This window comes from Equus caballus, chromosome 1 (assembly GCF_041296265.1).
Source record: "Equus caballus isolate H_3958 breed thoroughbred chromosome 1, TB-T2T, whole genome shotgun sequence".
In the NCBI taxonomy this organism is placed as follows: domain Eukaryota; kingdom Metazoa; phylum Chordata; class Mammalia; order Perissodactyla; family Equidae; genus Equus; species Equus caballus.
Window position 1 is genome coordinate 43,994,144 of NC_091684.1, and position 10,485 is coordinate 44,004,628.

Consider the following 10,485-nt stretch of genomic DNA (forward strand, 5'->3'; position numbering starts at 1 on the left):
CATAATCTGGAGCCATGGTCCCCTCTCTAGAGACAGGAATTTCTTCCTCCTCCAACTCCACCTTCCCAGTAGTTGAAAAGCATTTCCCTTCAGTTCTTGCTATCTGCCGATCCTTTTGTCTCACCTAGCATTTTAATAAGTCCCTCACGCTTGTTACTGACCTCATGTTTAGTATTGGTTAACAGAAGTTCTATTCAAATGTCAAATGAAAAGAAGTTACCCTTTATACTCAAATAAAACCTTCTAAATTGCTGGTAATCACTCAGATGAACAGAATCACAGCTGGGTTCTGTTAACATGCAAACAGCTCCTTGTGCTAAGGAGGCTTTTGTTGGTTTTAGTCAATGCGTTTCTGATGGGATTTTCACAAAAATTTTGAGTATCGTTTGCTCTTAATTTCTTCTGAAACCGTGCAAACCACACTGTGCAGTTAGCCACTGTGATTTCATTTCAAGAAAGTTCAAAAGAATTATATAAAAACAAATTTATTATTACTATATTAGCCGAGTTTAGTGCAGCTTTTCCTACACATCTTCATTTAAAAAAAAAGCGTGAGGGGGCTGGCCTGGTGGCACAGCGGTTAAGTGTGCACGTTCTGCTTTGGTGGCCCGGGGTTTGCCAGTTTGGATCCAGGGTGTGGACATGGCACTGCTTGGCAAGCCATGCTGTGGTAGGCGTCCCACATATAAAGTAGAGGAAGATGGGCACGGATGTTAGCTCAGGGCCAGTCTTCCTCAAAAAAAAAGCGTGAGAATTAAAGCAATATGAGGAGTGGTCCTTAGCCCAGAAATAGGAGATACAAAAATATTGATTCAAGTAGAGAGTTGAATTTCTGAAAATATTCATTTTCCTCAATGTAAATAGTTTGCGTAATCATGGGTTTGCATAATTAAAGATGAAAATTCTCGATTTAATTATTACAACTCAAGACAAAGCTAAAAAAGTAAGGTGAACATAGTCCTATATTCATTTGCAATTTATTCTCAAATAATTGATTTGATAAATTACAAAATAGAGATGAATGAATGGCCTAGCTTAGGTTATGCTTAATCAGAACTCTTTCCCAGGATTTTTTGATGTAAGCAATAGAAAGCATCTCTCAACCTCTCTCTAGTGGCAAGGCTGTGACATGGGACACTAGATCTTCCAGGTACTTCTCAAAAGCCCAGAGTCAGAAAGATTTGGAGACTCTCTGAGGCTTGTCTCTGTGCCAGCTAACCGTTTCCCACTCCACTACCGGTTTTCTTGTGGTTTGGTTACATGTACCAATGTAATCCCCCTTTTCCTAATCTAGTTTGATTTGTATTTCTGTCACTTCCAAGAAAAGGTTTCTAATAAAAAAAATGTAATGTGTACTTTTGTAGACTTTGTAAAAAGAAAAGATATACATACAGTTACTATTATTATTGTATACTTTTATGTTTTTCTTTTGAATTAGGTCCTGGGTACCTCTGCTATATGGTCACATGAAGAGGAAATAACTAAGGGAAACTGAGTTGTGAAAAGAAGATAAAGATTTCTTTCACATATAACAAAACTTGTGGAGAGCATCTTTTTCTATTCATCTTTTCTTTGCAGAGTACTTTTTTTCTCTGTTATAATTAGATATATTTCCAGCTCCCTTCACACCAAGACAAGCACAGACCTACTTACTATGGCCTGAAGACAGGTCTTTTACAAAAAGAACTGCGAAGCACAGAGAGCAGAGCAGAATTGAGAAATTTAAAAGAAGAAGGAAGGAGAGGAGGAAAAGGCAGAACAGAAGAGATGAAAGGAGGCAGGTAGTAGACATATATCCTGTAAACTGTTTTTGCCTCCGAATTGCTACAAGGTATAATCAGTCATATGCTGCTCATTTTGAGTTTCTTTGGCTACTTTGCCCGGCTCTGGCCAATTTGTATGTGTACATATTTGTTTAAGTGCATCAGGTGCATCCAGTGGGGTAGAGGAGTGGGGTGAAATATGATAGGAAATTGACCTACCAGCGGTACCCATTTGAAGCCAGAGAAAATGCTCTGCGGTTATTTTGAGACAACGGCTCTCTACGAAATATTTCCGTGCCTGGTAACTGATATTCTCTTTACTGGGGACATCAGAGAAAGGAGGCAGAGATTTGTTCCACGTTCTTAGGTGATTTTAAGCCCTGTGATTTTGATCTTCTCCACTGTCTGGCTAAGCTTAATGGAATAACAATGAAAGAAAATTCTGTCTTGAAATATTTTGCTCTAATGATTGTATAATTAGGCTGCACGTTCTTTGAGATTGATGGGGATGTACTTCCTTCTCATAAGAGTGGTTGCAGTGGTTGCAGTTGTAATAGTGGTCATAGTCATAATTGTGAATAAGAATAGCAGCCAACATTTAATGAGCACTACTGTGTGCCAAGCACTATGGAAAGAGTTGTGGATAAGTTATTTCCTTTAAATTCTATGAGTTAAGGTGTATCTTATTCCCCTTATTCCACACATGAGGAAACTGAGACAGCGAGGTCCGTGGTTGTAGTCACACTAGCTTTACTTAGAATGGTAGTAGTGGATGTGGTAGCTAATAGTTATTTAGGACTCTTTCTGTGACAAGAGCAAGTCAAGTATTATCTCATTTAATCCTTATGAAAATACCATGAGTTAGTTATGACCACTTCAGTATTTCTATATGCTGGGGGTTATAAACTTCTTTCTTTCTTATCTAGGAAAAATAAAAACACTACATTAAATTTACTCAATATAGAACTCCAAGATTTAGAAATATTCAAATATAAAATTAAATGTGTGTCTTTAAGCCAAGGAATAAGGCATTATTACTGTCATCTTATAAACAGAGAAACTGAGGTTTAGTGGTGATAAAAACATGCCCAAGTTCACACACACTGCACTAGTAGCAAAGCTGGGATATAAGCCCCGATTGGCCTGGTCTGGGATCTGTAGATATCTGGATTGGTCTTGAATGACCAGAGAGAATGTCTCCTATTTGCATTGGCTCTCTCCAGTGCAAAGCATCAGCCAAAAAGATTTAGGGAGAAAAGTCAGAGGCTCTCTCTCCACCATTCCATGTTTCTGTAAACTTATAAGTCAAATGGATATCCAAATCAAAAGGAACAGTGGATTGCAGGCAGTCTCTGTGGCCAATCACTCTGGAATCTTTAAACACAAATTCTCTCAGTGGCAAGATTATTGCCTGAATAATTGACTCAACTCTCCACTTCCCCTTGCCTTGAAAAGTTAACAATTAACTAGACGTCTTGGCTCGTTGCCTAATTGAGCAATGATATTTCTAAGACATGATATCCATATTGTGAGAGTTATTTCTTTACAGATAGGTAATGCCACAAACAAAAACAGTTGGAGAAGTTAAATGAGTGTTTGGGTGTAGTTTAGCTATGCCTTACCCCTCTGTTATATGACCCAATCCCCTGGCTAACATTTTCTCAGGCAGTCATTTCCTCTGCATTTCCTGAGGTTTCCACAACTAGCCATTTTTTAAGAGAATGGTAGTTAAAATAATAGAGCTCTTAAGGAATCTGAAGTTTAGTGATTAGGATTGTGGCCAATGGTTGTATTTCCTGCTATCTGTGAGAATATAGAAAGTAGAATTCCTTCCTAATTATTGCAAAAACAAACTTCCTTACGATTTTTTTTTTTTTGTCTAGCAGATTGATAAGAGAAAGAACATAGTGCCTCAGGAACAACTGGATGCCATTGCACTTTAAGAGAAACAAAACAGGAAACCCACCAAGAAAACCAGTCTTGATTTTCTCGTGCAAACTGAGAGACAGGAGAAACGTGTTTAGATAGAAGTGATGCAATCAAAGGTTTCCTATATCATAACAAAGAGGCCTGCATATGATCCAACTTTTGAACATTCTCTTACAAAAGATATTTGGAACCAGTATTATTTATTTTCCTGTAGACCGTAAATGGAAAAGCGTAGATCTTTAGAAGAGAGCTCGTTCATAATGAAGAACAGTTTTGAGCACACGAAAGATAAAACAGCTCTACATTTCAAACTAACAGAGCTTCAGTTTTGTGCCTGAAAGGGCAAAGAGATTTTATCAAAGTGAACAAGAAAACACTTACCATGTCTGTATGTTTTGGGGTCTGCTTCTGATGGCAATCTCGCCTGTCTCAGGGACTCTACCCTCTCTTACCTATAAGGAAATGCCATCTTGGGGCTGGCACAGTGTTGTTGCGATTGAGTTCATGCACTCTGCTTTGGGTTCACTGGTTTGGATCGCTTGTGGGCATAGACGTACACACTGCTTATCAAGCCACACTGTGGTGGCATCCCACATACAAAATAGAGGAGGATTGGCACACACGAAAAAGAAATGCCATCTTTCTTAATAGAAATTAACTCCAGTTCATTCAGTCTTACTATCATTAGCTACCCTGATCCATTTCCTGATCTCTATCTCCCTTTAAGGTCCCTCTCTGATTACTTCTGCCACCTCTGTGCCAGGTCCAGGGGACTCTGGTGGTCTGTCCTTAAGTGTGGACCAGGTGCTTTGTAGCACTTCTGAGATAAGGCTTGGAAATGCAAAAAGACTTTTAAAGTTTGGGTGAGAATTAAAGAGGAATGATCATAAAGAAGGTCAGCAACATAATTAGTTTTATGAAATGTAAAAGCTTGTCCTTTAAACACTTTAGGCCAAATTTTAGAGACATGAAATCCTACCAGTAGAGTGGATACTGTTTTCTGGCATCCCCATACCTGTGCTCCTTTCTTTTGGTGAACACACATCCTAGTTACCCCTGGAAGAGCCACCCGTGTTCCTCTCTTAGCACAGATGGTTTCAGGAAGACTTACATCAGCCAAGAATCTGGGGATGGAGCACATGATCCCAGCCTATACCATTTGTTTTATTTATTTGTTATCTTTCCAGTGTTTGGCACAGTGCCCAGCAAGTGTTAGGAATTCAATATTGTTCTGTTGATTTTAAGTGGAGAGGAAGATGCATGTGCTGTCCTGGTAACATTCTGGTAAAGAAAAAAATATATGTATAAAGGAAAAGCAACATTAGCGTGTTAAGAATAGGTATGGGGAGGTTGGCCCCGTGGCCGAGTGGTTAAGTTCACACACTCCAGTTTGGCTGTCTGGGGTTCACCAGTTTGGATCCTGGGTGCGGATCTACATGCCACTCATCAAGCCATGTTGTGGGGACATCCAACACAGAAGAACTAGCATGATTTACAACTAGGATATACAACTATGTACTGGGGCTTTGGGGATAAAAAAAAAAAAAAGAGGAAGATTCGCAACAGATGTTAGCTCAGGGCCAATCTTCCTCACCACAGAAAGAAAAAAAAGTAGAACAGGTATAAGAAGTGGAATCACAATGTACTTTTATTTGTGCAATCATAAGTCCTGCTTATCTTACACTGAAGCAGTTAAGCAACTCTATATTTCTGTCTCCCTTCATATCAGGGAATCTAACTTCTCTGCTTGCTTTGCTACCATTAGACCATCCCTAGCCCTAAAATATCTCTCATTTATCCTATGCTAAGCAGCATCTCCTCCTACCCTCTGTGAGCATCTGGTGCCATGCTCCACAGCGCCTTCTCACAGGTCAGCTGTGGGGCATACCTTAGGAAAATACTGCTCCAAACTGCCAATGAGCACATGAACATTTGATCAATCCCATGAAATCCTTAAATCTTCTTAGTTTTATAAAGCCAACGAAAGTCTTCTACTGTGACTCTTAAGTTGACTTCTGGAACGTAAGTTCACTGGCTGTTGGAATCCTTCCTCTGTATACTGACTAGAACAGAATCCAGTTGTTTATTGTTTCCTATACTCTGCTTATTGATTTTAGAACTTAAAAGAAATGTGGCTGCCATTCCTACCCTAATACTTTAACCCTTCAACACTAGGGCAAATAAACCAAGAAAACAAGTCAACAAATAACTAAGTATATGGGTGATCCTTAACATTTATTCATGTGACTGATCACAGAAATGTAAAAAGTTAATTGAACATGAAAGGAAAAATACCCTTTAATTTTTTTGTCTATTATATACAACTTACATAATAGATAAAACACTTTTTTATCTTTTATTTATCTATTATAAATAACTACAGTTATTTATATATTATAGCCATTTCATTCGTTGTTTGCAACAGTTAAGAAATAATCCCAAAATATGAATGTCATATTTTTAAAAGAAATTGAATAAAAAACAAGAGATATCATGTTTTACCTAATTTCATTGAAAGTAGCATTTGCTCCAAGATTAGAGCCACAAAGTGGCAGGAAGTAGGGGATTAATTCTGTCATTGCCTGAAATTCTCAACCTGTAGAAGGTGAGTTAAAAGTGTAAGAACTTGAAATCACATTTTAATATGGACTATCTCTGTTCAGATTCATTTAATAATTACCAACACAAATTACTTTACTCTGTAACTTGGGATTCCATTTTTACTCCAATGAATTAGATTCTGATATACCATCTGTCGCAGAGGACTGATCCCAAGTTCTCTTGCTCCTCTAAGTTTCCAGTATTTATGTTTCTTCTTCATTCCTGTTTTATGTTGAATATTTCTCAGCAATTTCTTTATAATACGTTATAAAAATAGCTCTAGTTTTGTTTTTGTTTTTTTTTGTGAGAAAGATTGGCCTTGAGCTAACATCTGCTGCCAATCTTCCTCTATTTGCTTGAGGAAGATTGTCACTGAGCTAACATCTGTGCCAATCTTCCTCTGTTTTATGTGGGATGCTGCCACAGTGTGGCTTGACGAGCAGTGCTATGTTCATGCAGTATCCGAACCTGTGAACCCCGGACTGCAGAAGTGGAGCATGCAAACTTAAGCACTATACCACCCACCCGACCCCCAAATAGCTCTAGTTTTGATGATGTTTTTAAGCACAAGGGCTCATCTACTAGTTTTAAGAACACCCCTTCTTTGCAGGAGTCTTCTGCCCAGGTTCTAGAAAAATCTGCTATGCTGATTAGAGAATATATTACTCCCTGCTGTCACTAGATTAATACAAATTAACGGAGAGAAGTTCCAGGTACAACAATAAAAACACTAGCAGAAATCAATAAACTTTTGTGTCTATCAATTAGTTGATAGTGCTTGGACCTTAGGGGGTTTCTTTTCTGTTGGTCTCTTACACTGTGGCTTCTGCAGTCATTTTTATATTAAGCATTCATTTTCTTTGTCTTCTTATCCATGTTTACTGAATTATTCCAGATCAGATCCTGGCACACAACATTCTAAGTCTGAGACTAAAGCATTCTCCTTCATCCTCCTGCTTTTTGGAACAATCAAAAGTAGCGACTCTGAGGTTCCATGGCAATCGTGAGTTTCCCGTGAAGAAGCTCCTCTCTCCCATCCTTGACTCACAGAACCACAGACCTTCAGAATCCCGCTCCCGTTATTTCAGTTCACAGTGTAACTAGAGACACAGAATACCTCTTCCCAACCCGAAGATGCTAAGGAGAGAAGACTGGCACTTTTTGAAAGAAGCTTAACTGAAGCCTTATAAGGAATAAATTCAAATCTCTGGCCAAGTTTTTGTGCAGTTAGGGCAGCCACAATTAGCAGATCAGTGAGTCATCAATAAGCTTACGTCTTATTTGCCATGGGCCTAGGGGACACAGTTTGAGAGTTTGTTCATGTGGAGCAAATAAAAAACTATCATTCAGCTCTGCCTAAAATGTGAATTGCATGTACACATGCCCTCCAACAGCTGTCTGCTTGGCAATAATAAGATTAAAGGGGAGATTTCCAAGGGGACCAAACTAGGCTAGCCTCTTGCCACCTGGAGTGTTCCGTGGGATTTGAAGCACCAAGGGTACACCTTGGGTGTCCTGCTGGAGGGCTATGTTATTATGCCAAACTGAGCAACTTGGTCCTGGGGAAGCGTTCTTGGGACGTCATGAGCCCGAAGTAAGACCAGCCCCAGAGGGCTTAGGTTTGCATTCCCTAAGGGTGGGAACTCACAGAAGAGACTAAGAGGAAGCATGGCTTTTCCAGAAAGCTCAAATCTGCGTTCAGGAAAGCAAGCTCAAGAACAGGAGATGTTCTTAAGAATGACTTGACGGAAGAATACCCAACCAACTTCATGGGTGTTTCCATATTGGACTTTGGAAAAAGTCACATTTATTTAGAGATTTTTCTTTAATTTTCTCTCTTTGACATTGTAAATCCTTTCAGTTAACAAAACCCGTCAGGAAAGGCTGATATACTTCAACAATATTGCAAGATAGTGCTGTGGTGACTGAAGAAATGGAGTAGGAGAGGGGAGGACGTCTTCGGGAAGGCAATCTACGTTCTTTCTGAGGTGGATTACACAGAGATGGAGAAAGCTAATGAGGTAAAAAGCGCTAATATTTATTAATGCTAGTTACTTTACACACATCCTATTTAATCTTCCCAGAGATATTCTGTGACATCGTATCCCTGTAATTTCCTGTTGTTTCCATTTTGAAGACATGAAAAATGAGACTTAGAGAAATTGGGTGGCTTGCTCCACGTCCCAGAATTTGGAAGAAACTGAGCAAGAATAGGAAAATCCAGGTCTATTTGATTCAAGTCCATGTTCTTTTCATAACCTGTTATTATGGTTTAAATTAGTAAGAGATTTGTAAATTATATTTATAGCTATATTTTGTATTTTTCTGCATGTCTTGTGTAGTTATAAATTTTGCATAAGTTATATAGTGACTTTTTAAAGCCAGATATTTTGTAGAAATAGGTTAATCCTTATTCAACTTAAAAATAAAGTAGATCAAAATTAATTTGATTTTTAAATTATTTACTCCCTCTACTGGTGACTTTTTGAAGTGATATAAATACAATAAAACAAGGTTGAATGTGAGACTTCCTAACATACAGCAAATTCCAAAATATAATTCATATTCAGTTTATTAAAAAGTATATTTTTTGAGTTAGTATACTGACTGCTACCTCCCCTCTTTGTTCTCCATTATTACAGAAATTCTTTAGAGAAAATTTTTGTTAATTTTTTAGAAAAAGCATATTTATATTTGTCATAAAATGTGTTTCTTCTAGAATGTGGTTAGCCAAATATCAATTATGTTTGTTTAATTTCTAAATTCTCATTTGCCTTCTCTATATTTGTGTATAAGTTTCTGCTTTCTAATTCTGTGTGATGAGTTTTAGATTCAGAAAATACTGAAATAAGGGTTCAAATAAATGATAAAGCCTCATAAAATATTTAGAGATAGAAATGAGAACTTAAAAAGATATACCAAGGAAAGGAAGATAAATAGATACTTAGAAAAATAAATACCATAAATAGTATCTGGTAATATGGCAGAGACTGAAGCTTTAGGACTTACCCAAATTAATAGCTTAATATCCCTCCAATCTTTGTGAGGGAGAATTTAATGTGAGGGCCACAGGGGAGACATCTTAATATCAGAAAGAATGTGTATATCTCCTCAACTGAATTGACTTCTCAGTGATGGTGGTGCAGTGTCCAAGAATGTTTTATAATTTATGGTGAGTGTGTGTGTCTGTTGGTGGGAGGAAGAGGAAGGATAAATGAAGATAAATGCTGCATTCTTATTTGCTTTTCTTCTCTAATGGCGGTGGAAGCCCAGGGTTGAGACATATACATGACACGTATACAGCTTCTAGTGGAATGAATTAAGATGTAAAAATTGATCACCCTGTGGGCAACTTGATACGTCAGAAACTTTTACAAAGGTTTTTTTCCTGTGGCTTCCTATGTTAACAACATAGGAATAATACGTTTCTTTGTTCTATGCTGAATATTCCTCAGCGATATCATGAAGGCGCTCTGTGACTGTAACCCTATTTCAGGCAAATACAGGCACACAGATACAGTTTTATGATTTTTTCCTTTATTGTGGCACTTTTCAACCTACAACTTGGGAACGTTATTATAGGTAGGTGATATTTTCTTTACCTTTATAACTATGTAAGGATTCTTGATACAAATTATGGAGAAATGTTTAACACTCATAGACTTTGCTTTCTTTCAGCTGTGGCAGACTAGCCTGTAATAGCTTAATCTTCCTGTTGAGAACAACTAAAAATTTGGACAAAATATTAACAAAATACATCAGAGAACTACCAAAGCAACGTGGATTTAAGAGGACAAGGATGCAGAGAGGAGAGCTAAGCAATAAGTTCTTTTCTTCTTTCCCACTTTGAAAGTATTAATAAAACAAACTTATAGAAAGAGTTCTAGTTTAGTACCCAAATGCTGAATGACTGAATAAGGGGAATCTGTGTGGCAACCATGGCTATCACCTGGATTTTTCATTTATTTCTTAGAAAATTGCAATTCTTTAGTCATTTTCAACTGTGATATGTTTTGGCTATTTTGGATTTTAGACACAAGCAGATTGGAATTCTTCACAGTGAATCATGTTACAACCAAATGACAAAGTACGGAATACTAGTAGTTACTATGCGTAACACAGGAAGAAGCTTTGCATGATTGTTAAAACTTGGATTTGAGTCCAGTAGACATGGATTTGAATCCTGGCTGGC

The 10,485-nt window shown here is 37.7% G+C and overlaps 1 long non-coding RNA gene across 1 annotated transcript; it reads left to right on the top strand.

The window, feature by feature from the left end:
- The first annotated feature begins 7,188 nt into the window (after positions 1–7,188).
- LOC138916769 (uncharacterized) lies at positions 7,189–10,171 on the top strand. Its single transcript, XR_011424178.1, has 2 exons — positions 7,189–8,314; positions 9,972–10,171. It is a non-coding gene; the product is annotated as an uncharacterized lncRNA (long non-coding RNA).
- The last annotated feature ends 314 nt before the right edge of the window (positions 10,172–10,485 follow it).